This window comes from Nyctibius grandis, chromosome 11 (genome assembly GCF_013368605.1).
Source record: "Nyctibius grandis isolate bNycGra1 chromosome 11, bNycGra1.pri, whole genome shotgun sequence".
Lineage (NCBI taxonomy): Eukaryota > Metazoa > Chordata > Aves > Nyctibiiformes > Nyctibiidae > Nyctibius > Nyctibius grandis.
Genome location: NC_090668.1, coordinates 25,053,685 through 25,066,324, shown reverse-complemented (window position 1 = coordinate 25,066,324; position 12,640 = coordinate 25,053,685).

Genomic DNA, 12,640 nt, shown 5'->3' with positions numbered 1-12,640 from the left:
GAGCTGAGGGAACCGGGGCCACAGCTGAGGGAACTGGGGGCGCAGCTGGGGGAACTGGGGGTGCAACCGAGGGACGGGCAGGAACGAGCTGAGGGAACTGGGGGTGCAGCTGAGGGACGGGCGGGAACGAGCTGAGGGAACTGGGGCCGGAGCTCAGGGACAGGCGGGAGCGAGCTGAGGGAACTGGGGGTACAACTGAGGGAACTGGGGGCGCAGCTGAGGGACAGGCGGGAACGAGCTGAGGGAAATGGGGGTGCAGCTGAGGGACGGGCGGGAGCGAGCTGAGGGAACTGGGGGCGCAGCTCAGGGGAGGTGCTGAGGGAACCGAGGGCGCAGCTGAGAGAAGACTCTGAGGGGCTGGGGCCAGGTGAGGGCTGAGGGGGAGACCGGCCATCGGGAGGTGCTGAGCCCTGGGAGAGCCCTAGCTTGTGCCGGGTGGGTGAGCAGAGAGGACAGGTTCCCTGAAAGTGAGGGAAAACCGAGAGGTTTGGGGGACAGTGGAGAAAATGCTGAAAAGGTGGCTGGGGCGTCCATGGAAGGCAAATGAGAAGAACCTGTTAAACTCTGTTAGGCTGCAGTGGCATTAAGTTGGGGTGGTCATGGTGAAGATACATGTGGGGGTTTTCTGTTTGTTTTTAGGCTTCTTATTACAAGGACAGTGATAAGGTTTTTTGGTGTTGGAGACACTGGGGGATTGAAAAGGGTCCAGGGAAGAACAAGAACAGAAAAAGACTGTCTTGCTGTGCCTAAGCTGTAGTCCTGCATAAATGCATGTGTGTGAACCTCCATGGTCTTTCATGGCACCTTCCAGGAGAAATCCCAGGTCTGTTCCTCAGATCGTCTGGTTTTGTGTAATCACCTGCCAGCACTCAGGGAGTTGAGGTGGGGAAGGGGGCTAGGGTGTGTGAGGAGTGCAGGCAAGCCCTAATATCAGCTAATTTACAGTGGACACCAATATTGTTCCTCGCATTTATGGAGGGGAAGATAAAGGCACTGAAAGATTCAGTCTAGCTCAAGATCAAACAGAAAAGCAGTAGAAGGTCGTGAGTCCAGTGCGTTGTTTCTGAGTCTGAGTCAGTGCTCTGTAAATAAGGCTGTAATGCTGTTAGTATGGCATTTGGGCAGTGGTTATTTTGACTATTAAAAAAGCATTAATACTTTCGCAATATTAATTAATTGCCTACATCATAACCTCACTTGAACATAAATACATGGTGCAAACTCTCTCGTATTTGTCCTTATGAGGAAAAAAGACTGGGAAAGAGCCAAGGCAGTATGTCACTGTATGTTCCTGTTTATTCTACTTCTTATTTTTCACATGTTTTATAAAATGTGTATCTCCAGTGACTAATACTTCTAAGTAACCAATTGGTGCCAGTAAATGGAAGTACCATCTGTAAGAAACTGATTTGCAGAAGCCAAGTTCTCAAACATATGAGGAGGAGGAGGTGTTATAATTTAGTGAGAGACGACCGAAGTGTAGACTTGGTTTTTGTAGTTAAGATGATTTTAGACATATTATGTAAGCAGGATGCGAGAGGAAAAGGGAAATGGAGACCAAAATGATGGAGCTCTTCTTCGGTAGGAACAAAGATGAGATAACCAGTGGTGATGGAAAGGGAAAGGAAAACACAACATTTGGGAGAAAAGACATGTAATTCAGTTTGAAAGGTAGTGGATGCTGGTTGCTGACACAGTGAAGAACACAGACTAGTGTGCTTACTCAGTGTCATTCAATGACTGCAATAAAATGAGGGTTAATTAAATGAAAGTGACTGAGATCACTGCTCTCATTTGTTCACTGTTTCACAGAGAAAAATGTAAGACCTTTGGGCTAAGTTCATGCATTGCTGATACTGTTGAGTAGCTGCGTGCTTACTTCTAATATCCTAGTCAGAAAATTTTACAAATTCTCAGTTTCCCCCCTTCTTTCCTTCCACAAGGCAAAAGCAGGTATTTGAGTATAGGCATGATACATTGTTGACCATTTAATGTCACCTGCTTACCAGCATTTGTCAGTTGGCACCACACAGATACCTGTTTTGATACACCTCACTTCTGCCCTGGTGAAGCAGCTCCTGGGTTTTCTTCTTGCAAAGGGATTTCTTCCTTGCGTTTGTAAAGCCTGTTATTACACCCTTCTCCCACCCTCCTGGTGTGAGGTGGGCTGCATAGCTAAAAACTGGGCTTCCTCAGCCAAGTTTGTGTTTAAGATGGTGACAGAAAAGTAAATAGAAAAGTATAGAGCAAATTATATTCTGGTTGGCTACCGTGCTTATAAACAACTCTGCAGCAGACAGCCTACAGATGGGGTTATGTAAGCTATGGGGTCTAATACAGGCTGTCTGAAGGAAAAAAAGATGGAGCAACACAAACAAGAGACACAATATTAAAGTCTGGGATCCACACAGTTGTGGAATCAATAGAAAACATATCTTTCCATTTGAAAAAAGCCCTTTTTTTTTTTCTCCAAGCACTCCATCACTGAGGTAGAGGATGGAAGATTTGATTATCTTATAGCATATCTTTGAAGTTGGTTCTTCCATTCTTAAAGCAATTTTGAAGCAACTGGCAGTTCAGCATCTGCTTCTAACTCATACAAAACTGAATAAAAGCTGTCTTTTCTCTTGGAGAGTCCTTCTCCCAGATTGCTGGCTCAGTAAAAGCCAAATATTGTAAAAATAGCACCCACATCTGGAATGGTATCAGGATTAATATGCCATTCCTTGCTCTCATAAAAAAGTATAATGCACAGTTCTTGCCCAGTTGCACTCTGGATGCCGATACTTAGTGTCTTCTGGAGATTTAGTCTCCTTCCTACTGTGCAGCGAAGGAGTGCTGATAAGAGAAGCTGCCTCTATTTTTTGAACGGAAGACCACATAAAATCACGATCAGTATCCGTGGCTCCATTATGTGTAGCTGCACTTTTGAAGTAGAATTCTTTGCCATTGTTTGTGAGAAAGCATATTAAAACTCCCTGCGTTTGTTAGCAGGAGTGACAAAATGTGTGGGGATGTCACAGCTGAAGGTCTGGGAATTTTATTCCATTATGTCAGAATGGTCAGGTTGTCAATGAAGCTCAGCTTAACTGATGTAGCACATGCTTTTATGTTACTCTATCAGCAATGTTCACAGTTGGAAATCTCTTTCTACTTAAAAGAGCTGTACCAAGGTTAATTCTGAATTTGCAAACTTGTTTTTTGCCTCATGGTGTATTTGTAAAACTAAAAAGCTCTCTCCCATCAAATTTCTTTTCCTTTTCCGCTTTTACTCTGTCATCTAATGACTTCTTTTGCTTTTTCTTTGATAACTGAAACAGGTCGAACTCTTCATTTTTCATGGTTTGCAACTCTAATATTTTTGTGTTTTATTTCTGAAGAGAATGCCATTGCTTAAAGTCCTCATTGCACTGAATTGAAAACTGCACCACGGTCTGAAACAGATACTATGTAAAAATCTTCCTACTTCTTGTTCTTCTATATATGTATCTTAGAATTAGGCTTTTTTTTTTCTTTTTCGTATTAGCTTTGTGCTGAGGGCTCAGGTTCAGTTATTCATCTATCACTATTTTCAAATATTCTTAAGAGTCACTACTTCCTAGACAGGATTATTATCTAGGGGATGGCTTACATCCTTTGTTGCTTGAAGCTTAAAACTTTAACTTCATTTATATCTATATACATTATTTGCTGAGACCCAGTTTATGAAGTGATCTAGGTATCAAGTTATTTTAACAAGGTCTATTTTCTGTAATCCTGTGTCAACCGGCGTTAATTATATAACCCTTCTTCAATTATTTTTATTGAATCCCATTTTAATTAGACTTTCAGTGATTTTTGCTTGGGATTGCACTTTGACTGACAGGCCTATAATTACCTGGATTATCCCATTTACCCTTTAAAATTGTTTTATATAACATTACACCGAACATGCTAATGTTCTTTTTATTTTAGTGAATATAAAATTATTTTGTATTCGTGTTTTCCGATTTTCTCCTTGGATTTCAATTAGTCATAAATCGTTTTACTGCTTTTAAGTTTACAATACCGGTTATCACCACTGGGAGACACTATTTAATTGATTTTGGGTTGAAATGGTAACTTTTACTTCCATTACCGCATCTAATAGGCTGAAGTTCAACCTTTCAGCTTCTGTGAGCAAACTGCTTTAAGTCGCTTATAACATAGCTAGACAAATTTCTTCTCCAAGATATACTAGAGACTGCTGTTGTTCTGTAATACAAGAAAAAAAAGCTTGCAGATCTTTTCAAGCATGGCAGGAATATGAAACTACATGATGTTTGCTATTATTGGAAGCATAAAAGCAATTGATTTATCACAACACCTGATTTTTACTATGGTATGGATTTGATTGTCTTCCCACCGCCCTTTTCCTCCTTGGTTGCGGTTCAAAAGTTTACTACATCACTGGATTGCAAAGTAGTGTACTATTTTCACTTATTTTCTGTACCTTTACTTTGTTTATTCCAGGGTTTTTATTATATTTACTGATGAGAGATCTCAAATATTATTTAAAGGAAATGAGCCTTTATACTGACATCATTAGGATGTTAAGCTTTAGCTGATTAAGGAGTTTTAGGTTATTTGTAGATTATGATAATTTGGTGGATTCCAGTACTTCTGCTTTCATAATATATAATTATATTCATTATGCTAGAAATTATGAAAACAATTTAGATAGATCAAAGGAGGAGGAGTCCACCATATCAATCTTTTTGTCATCAAAATGTGTTTGATTTGGTTGGAGCCTTTACATTGAAATGACGCTCTGTGGTGCCTCAGCCTCTGGAGGAGGTCCTGTGTGGTTCAAAGGACAATCGCAGTTAGAGATGGAAAGACCTGACAGGTCACCTTTTCCACCCACTACCAAATTGAGATTGCTCCCTATAGTATAGCGAGCTCAAGTCTGGGGTCCGTGCTGCACAATATAATGCTCTTAGGTTTATTTATTTATATGCCACAGTAAGTAGAAAACAGAATTGCAAGGGTGACTTTTTTTACCCCTGCTTTCAAAATCACAAGGAGAAGTTTCTGGGTGAAGCTGATTAATTTCCTCTTAGGCTCCTATCGTAAGAAATTAAATGGGGTTGACCTGTGGGGAACTCTGCTGTTGTGATTTTCTCTACAAATGAGATGATACAAAAGGTTTTCCTTGAGAGGTCAGAGATGTATATTGAAACTAAAAGAAAATATATTATACTGTATTTCTGATCTGCAGCTGTGCATCTTAGGTGCTTTATATTTTTCTTACTAAAAGTCTATGAATAAAGATTTTATACCCATAACTGCTCTATCCTCTGGCAAATCATATTGCCTAGCAGGGTGGGTAAATAACAGTTTAGTCTATTTTTAAAAATTTGTTACAAAGTAAAAAATGCAAAATTTCCAAATACATTATTTTCTCATAATTATTGTCAAGAGCTAAGTCTGAGCCAGCAAATAATTCAGGTATACTAATTGTATAGAGTAATACTTTAACCTCTGTTGCCCAGTTCTGTGTGTAATGGTGTTGTTTCCTCACTGTAAGTATGTGAAAACTGACCAACAGTGAATATTTTGAATTTAGTGTAAAAGTCATAAAATGACATAGGTACTGCTAACCAATGCTTGTGCAATTTGAGTTTTTCATTTGGCAAATGTTCAAGCTTAAAATGTGTTTTTCGTGATTATTCCCCTTATTAAAGCTCATTTGCTATTCATGGAAAGTGAGCACAAAAGGGATGTGAACAGTCAAAAGAAATCCATTTAAAAATTCAAATGAATATCCAAGAGAAATGGTTTGCAGTATTTGCCCAACTCTACTGGGTATATTCTGCTGCTGAAAGTCTTATTAATGGGTGCCTTTGTCATTATCCTTAAGGCTTTCATCACAAATGTTAGATAGTTTTGTTATGACTTCATATTGCAGTCATTATGCAAAATTTGGTCTTGATGTTGCTAAAATGGTTCTGTCAGAGTGATGCTAGGTGAGACTGTGTTCACCATGTGGCTCCTCCTTTTTCAAATTAGTAAAAAACTTAATTGTCGTGATACTAACTACTGTGTTTAAATGTGGTGGAGTCAAAGAAACTCAGGTCATCATCCCTGGCTGAAAGCTGAGACATTCCAGTGGCCTTGCTCACACCAGCCTCAGGGACTCTAGTTATCCCTCTGTAACCGCCTGTGTAGAAAATATACTTACCTAGTGATGGGGAGAATCTGGATCATCAACTGTGAGAGCAAAAAGCAGTAACTGCTGTTTATTTTCTATTGATGCTGAGCTCCTACATGCTAAGTTGCACCTTTTCTCTTTGCTTGCTTTCGTGGGAGCAGGATATGTGTTTAAGGTTCTTTTCTCTCCACAAGGTCTAATTGAAGTGAAAGTAAGATGATCAATAACTATCCTCTAAGTCCCGAGCATTTGATACAACTGCCAAAGTGCTACTTGTTAATACTTGACAAAATGGGATGACATCTTCTCTGATCACATTTGAATCATAGTTAGCCACGTGATGGGGTAGTAACTACGGCTAAGGTGTCGGATTCTGCAGCTTAATGCATACCAGTGTTGTCTTCACTACGTCACCTGGTCCGCCTTGAGCTGACTCATGGAATAGTTGAGGGTAGGAGGGACCTCAGGAGGTCTCTAGACCCTCTTCATTGAGCAGGTTGACTAGGACCATGTCCAGTTGGGTTTTGACTATTTCCGAGGATGAAGACTCCACAACCTCTCTTGGAAACCTCTTCATGCCTGACCACACTCATAATAAGACAGTTTTTTCTTAGTTTTAAGTGAAATTTCCTGTTTTTCAGTTTCTGCCCATTGCTTTTCATCCTGTCACCGGGCACCACTGAGAAGAGTCTGGGTCTGTCTTCTTTACTCCCTCTGATGGGACTGTATACACACTGATACACACTGAGCTCTCTCTTCTCAAGACTAAACAGCCCTAGCTACTCTATTATTATACATTAAGCTACCTCCTAGAACTTTCTGGAGGGATGGACTTAAAATGAAACTGAGAAAAGACATTTTTTGTTTTTTGTTCTCCTGGATGGCAGTTAGGAATTACTTTCATTATTGATCAATATAAATATAGAAAGAAAATTGATCTGAAGCCCAATGGTGAAGAATAATATAAGTAGTTGCTCTTTTTTTTTTTAATAAAGCAAGTTGCAATAGCTTTCGCATGGGAGCCTACAGTAGTGCTCTTTGCTTGCTGTAGTTTCTGAATGAAGAAGTGTTAAAATATGGGCTATAAGCTTTGTACTATAGTTAAATAGTGCAACATTTATGTGTCATAGTTCCCTATTATGTTGGAGAGTTAAAGTTATTTGAGCAACTGCATGGTTTCTAGGGGTAGATAACTGAAAAAGAATTTGCTGCATCGTTCAGCCTGAGGTTTTAGAGATGCATTTATTCATGCAAGCTGAGGTCAAAGGCTAGTGCTTTTCAGAAAGGTCTTACTTCTTAGCCAAATTTATAACTGCTTGAACTAAAGCAAAGAAGATCACATTATTTGCTTGGGGTCACATGCCAACTGAGTGGCTCAGCCAGGATTTGAGCCAAAGATCCATTCTCCTGGTTCATCACCCTTGACTGTAAATAGTAGATTTCATTCTGGTTTATGACGATATTAGGCAGGTAGCGTAATGTTTTATAAGTTTCTGAAAGAAACTGAGCTGCCATTATAATGAGGAAATAGTCTAATGGGCTAATAAAAAGTTAAGGGGAAAAAAGATACAAAAAATATTGTCAGAGGAAGAAATTAAACCTTGAACCGGTAGTTTACTCTTCTGTTAAACAGTCTGTACCAGGATACAGGGTTTCCCTGGGGTGACAAGTATGGGTTGCACAATCAGGCAGTCTGTCACCTCTGGCTGTCCCCATGACCTCTAAAGGGAAAATCCACCATGGATATCTAAAGTTAAGGAGGCAGGCTGACCTAGCTTCGTTCTGGTGAACAAAGAGAAAGACTGTTGTGCTTAGAAATGGGTGAATATTCTTTCAGGTAGAGCCCTGCCCACTCTGTAGTGATCTTCTTCTTCCCACCCAGAGTTCAATCCAGAGCTGTAGAACTGACAATGTAAAGAGACTGCCAAATACATTGCATGTCCTGCCTTTACAGGTCATAGGGAAGAAACTGGCTGCTGCTCTGCATGGTCTGAACAGAGCTTGTGCTCTCCTGGTGTAAAGAGGCTGCCACACATCGCCTAAGATATTATAAATGTAGTTCAGTAATAAGGCAGCATTTCAACACATCCTGTTCAGAAAACTTTGTGTTTCGCTCTGGAAATGGAGCTACTTTATGTGGCAGCTGATATGATATGGAACTTTCTGGGGACATGACGGACATGAGAATGCCCATCAAATACCAAGATGTTAATTTAATCTAGTGAGAGACTGCCTGATTTTTTATATTTTTCATATTGATGCTTATTTTAGATATTTTTCCACTCTTTCTCTAGTCCTGATTCCACATTCCAGTATGCAGCGTGTGCTACTGAGGAAGTGCAAAGCAGCAGCGTGAGGAGGTGTCCCACATGCTGGACTACCGAGTGCAGCTGCAGGTAAGAGAAAGTTTTTCTGCTGGTGCAAACTGAAGGCAAAAGAGCAGACCCAATTCTGCAGCAGAACAGTTCTGAATTTGGAGTCAGGTGACATGAATACTCTTTCAGATATGAAAGCCTATACCTTTAGAAGCATATAAGAACGCAGAGGGACAATCTCAGATTGTTTCAGTCTAATATTATTGCTTAAAATTGAGTTCAGCATGTTATTTTCCAGCTTATCTCACTACCCCTCCTTTTTTTTTTCCTTCTGGTGTGTCCCATCCCTCAGTTTCATTTTTGGAATTTAATATCTCCCATTGATGATTTCTGTTCCTTATCTTCCCTTGATCCATTTCTGCTTCTCTGTTAGATTCTGTCCTCTTGAGTCTCCAACTAATGACTCCCCATATGTCAGATTAAAAAAAAAATTACAAGATGCTAGGCTGTGAAAGGAACTAGAGAATGTTTATGTGGTTGCAGCAGGCTGACCATTAAAATAACTTTATTTCTGCAGCATTTCAGATGCTAGGCTTGACAGTTTCATTTCTGAAACTATTTACACTCACAAAAGTCCATAACAGCATTTCCATTATTTTCTTATATGATTTTTTTTGCCTATATTTTATCAAGTTAGCTTCTGCTATTCAGGTCTGATTTCAGACAATAGGACTACAAAGCGGAAAAATCCTTTCTAAAAGAGACTGTAGCTTTTTATCTATTAAAGCATCTTTCTGCATCCCAACACATTTTTATCTCAGTCTACTTTTCAGCTTCTCCTGTTTATTTGATCCAATGGTATGACACGCAGGGCAGACTTAGATGAGAGTTTCACCTGAAAAGTATGCGTGTTCATAGCTGAGGAACCTTACCAAAGCTGCCTTCCTCATTATTCATCAAAGTTCTCTTGCTGTTCCAGATACTGCTTCCAGAGCATGCCATATTAAAGCCAAGCCTAACTATAACTGTTGCCTCACACTGAAAACATAGAGGGAGTAGTTATTTTACTAAACTAGTACTAGTGAACATCACAATAGGCTAGGATGAAGAGGAATGATTGATTTTATTTTCTTGCTTTTCTAAATATAATGTTGTCCAGGCATTTATAGATGTAATGTTCCATTTTTCTTATATTCCATTAAAAGGAAAAACCAAAACAAACTACAATTTGCAGTTTTGAAAAGGAAACTACAACTAGCATTATATATTCTTGAACAACATCATTGTGTTAAATTCTGGCACTGCATAAAGAGATTATGGAATATAATTCAATGGAAGTTTGTAAGAATAAGTTAAATAAATGTCTGTTAGGAGTAGTCTAGGTGTATCTTGCTCCTTGCCACAGTAATCAAATCAGTGATCCCCAGGGTTTCTAGTCTAGCAAACCATTGTCAGCTCTCAGGAATTCTCTACAGACCACCAGACCCCTTTAGTGTCAGTGGTCGTTGAAAACATAATAAAGACAATGCTTGCTATGATTTCATAAATTACAGTCTGAAAACCACTAGACATAATGACAGCTTTGGTTCCCTCCAGCTTTATACTTCTGCGGTTCTGTACTGTTGCCGTAATTCCAGGGCTATGGTAGAGTAAGTTTGTGATGATATATGATAATAACAACTGTCTGAGCTACAGCCCTTACTACAGTCTCATTTGCTTGCCTCAGAGAGACTGCTTGCCCAGGAAGGTCAGCAGGTTGTTTGCTTCCTGTTGAGCTAATTGGCAGGGTGACAACCACTGCCTGCCAAGCAAATGCATTTGTTTAATCTCTGCTGGTTGTGGATAAAAACCGTCAATACACAAAAGAGGCCTTTTTTTTAAAAAAGCTAATTTAGAGCTGGGTGAAGATGGGTTCTCCCCTTAAACCCTGAAGTATCAGTATTAGCTGCTATAGATGTGCACAAGTAACATACATCCCGGCTCGGTTCGGATCCCTTTCTTTACCTGACAGCGCAGTAGTAGCAGAGGAGAGATACTGATCTCAATATAACATGAAAAGTTTACCAGAACCGGGTAGATTTGACATGCATTGTTATGTACTTAAAAGTTGATGCCAATTGTAAGTGCAGGGTTGAATGGAATATAGGAGAGATGAGGAGCTTCCTGCATTGATTTAAAACGCATGAAGCCAGTGGGCAGTACCTTTCCACTTCTGTATAAAGGGCGTATGCAAGGCCTGAGGGAGTCAACACAAAGATTCTTGTTAATGTTCATGGGCTTTTGATCGAGTCCTAAAGACAGAGTCAAGACTTAAGATGTTTTGACTTTGAAACAAAGGCTCTGGTGCAATTACATAATTTCTATTATTCTCATTTAAACTGATGTGTGTTATTCATCATGCTGATCAGAACGTGCTTTGGATCACTGTACCACTTCTGGTTTGATGATTGTGATAAACTTAGTAACCTTTTTCAGCCTGTGAAGTTGTACTCTTCCTTCAGATCCTTCATTTAGCTTGAAAAAATGCTTTTTAAGTTTTAAAGGACCAAATTTATGTTTGTTTTCACCAATTAGAGATTACTGGGGGCTAATGGTGTTCGAAAAATATAGGAATACTTTTAGTACTGCTTCATCTTTGCCTCTTTCAGAGATTTCTGTGCTCTCCATTTGTATGTACTGTGCCTGTTGTTGCCATCTCCCTATAACAGAGGGCTATCTGTTTGGTCTCCTTAGGATTTGCAGGTTTTAATTAGAATGGATTTATGTTGATTAGAGTTGATGGGATTGAAATGCCACGTAGTTATTAATTTCCTAGTTTTAATTTTGCTACTTAGTCATACATTACCAAAAATATCTTAGAAATACATTTTTTTTCCCTCGTAAAGTGGCAAAACAGAGAAATAGATGCATTGCGGCATGCTGTCATCTTGCGAATAAACTTCTGGCAGATCCTGACTTTTTAAATTCTGTGAATACCTATTGAGCTGGGTGAAAATGAGAAAAAATATTTGGAGCCAAGTTTCTTATATTTTCTTTGAAAACTGAAATAAAACTTGCGGGAATTTCTGTTAGATTTTCTTGTTTTCTTTTTACATTTAAAATGTCAATGAACATAATTCCTTGAAATTCCAAAATTTGAAAACATCCATTATAATTTTCACATCTGTAGCAAAGGGGCATAGTTAAAAGAGCGTTTATATTCAGTGCCCACATTCAACTAGTTCCTAAACCTTCAAGGTAAAAATTCATGCAGAAATCTATCACATAGATAAATTCACAGCTTCTTTCAGCTTGTCTCTTCTTTCTGTAATAAACCCCATTCCTCATGGAATACAAGACCAATGAACTCACAGTTTCTTTTGATAGAAACGTAGCAAAGCAGTGTGCGTTCCACAGTGTGTCCAAATAATGCCAATTGCTGTAACAGTACTTTTCATACAGATTTAAGTTCTGTCCTTAATATTATGTCTATCTTGAGACAGCTATTTGAAGAAAACCAGCTAAGCTTGATGATAAATTTGCCCTAGCATATTTAGAAGTACTTGTAAATAAGGTATAAATGAAGATATCATATGGACTTGTTTCAGAGTGCCAACCACATGAATTTCTATCTGCTTCAGTCCTTATTTTAACTTTATTATCTGGTTTGCTATCACTTGTAATTCTGGTCGTCTTTCTCGAGAGGGGAATTTCCTCAGGGAGAGCAGTCTCTTGGGTTTCTGTGTGAAGGAGCAGAACTTTTGGGGGATCTCTCTGCATTGGTCTAGGCAAATGAACTGAATCAGCCTTCTTCTTTAGCTGCTGATTCTATGCCCCTTTTTTGGTCTGTGCTTGCTCGTGGCTGTTCCAGCCTTCAGGTTTCGGTGAAGGAGAAATTCTGGTGTTTAACATCACTGCATTTCTTCACAGAAGACCTCTTCAGTGTTACTGCTTTACAGCAGTGCCAGCAGGTTTCTAATTTGGACTAACCTCAGTTTAAGGAAATGTACACATATAGTCTTTAAGTAATGGTGCTCTCAATGACTGAACAAACTCAAGAGACTGGTAACAGGCTATGCAGCTTTTAACCCAATTACAAATACAGCTGATAGTGTTCAGCCTGTTTGGTGGTGTAAAGTTGAGAATCGGTTAAATTCCTCCCATACTCTTGATT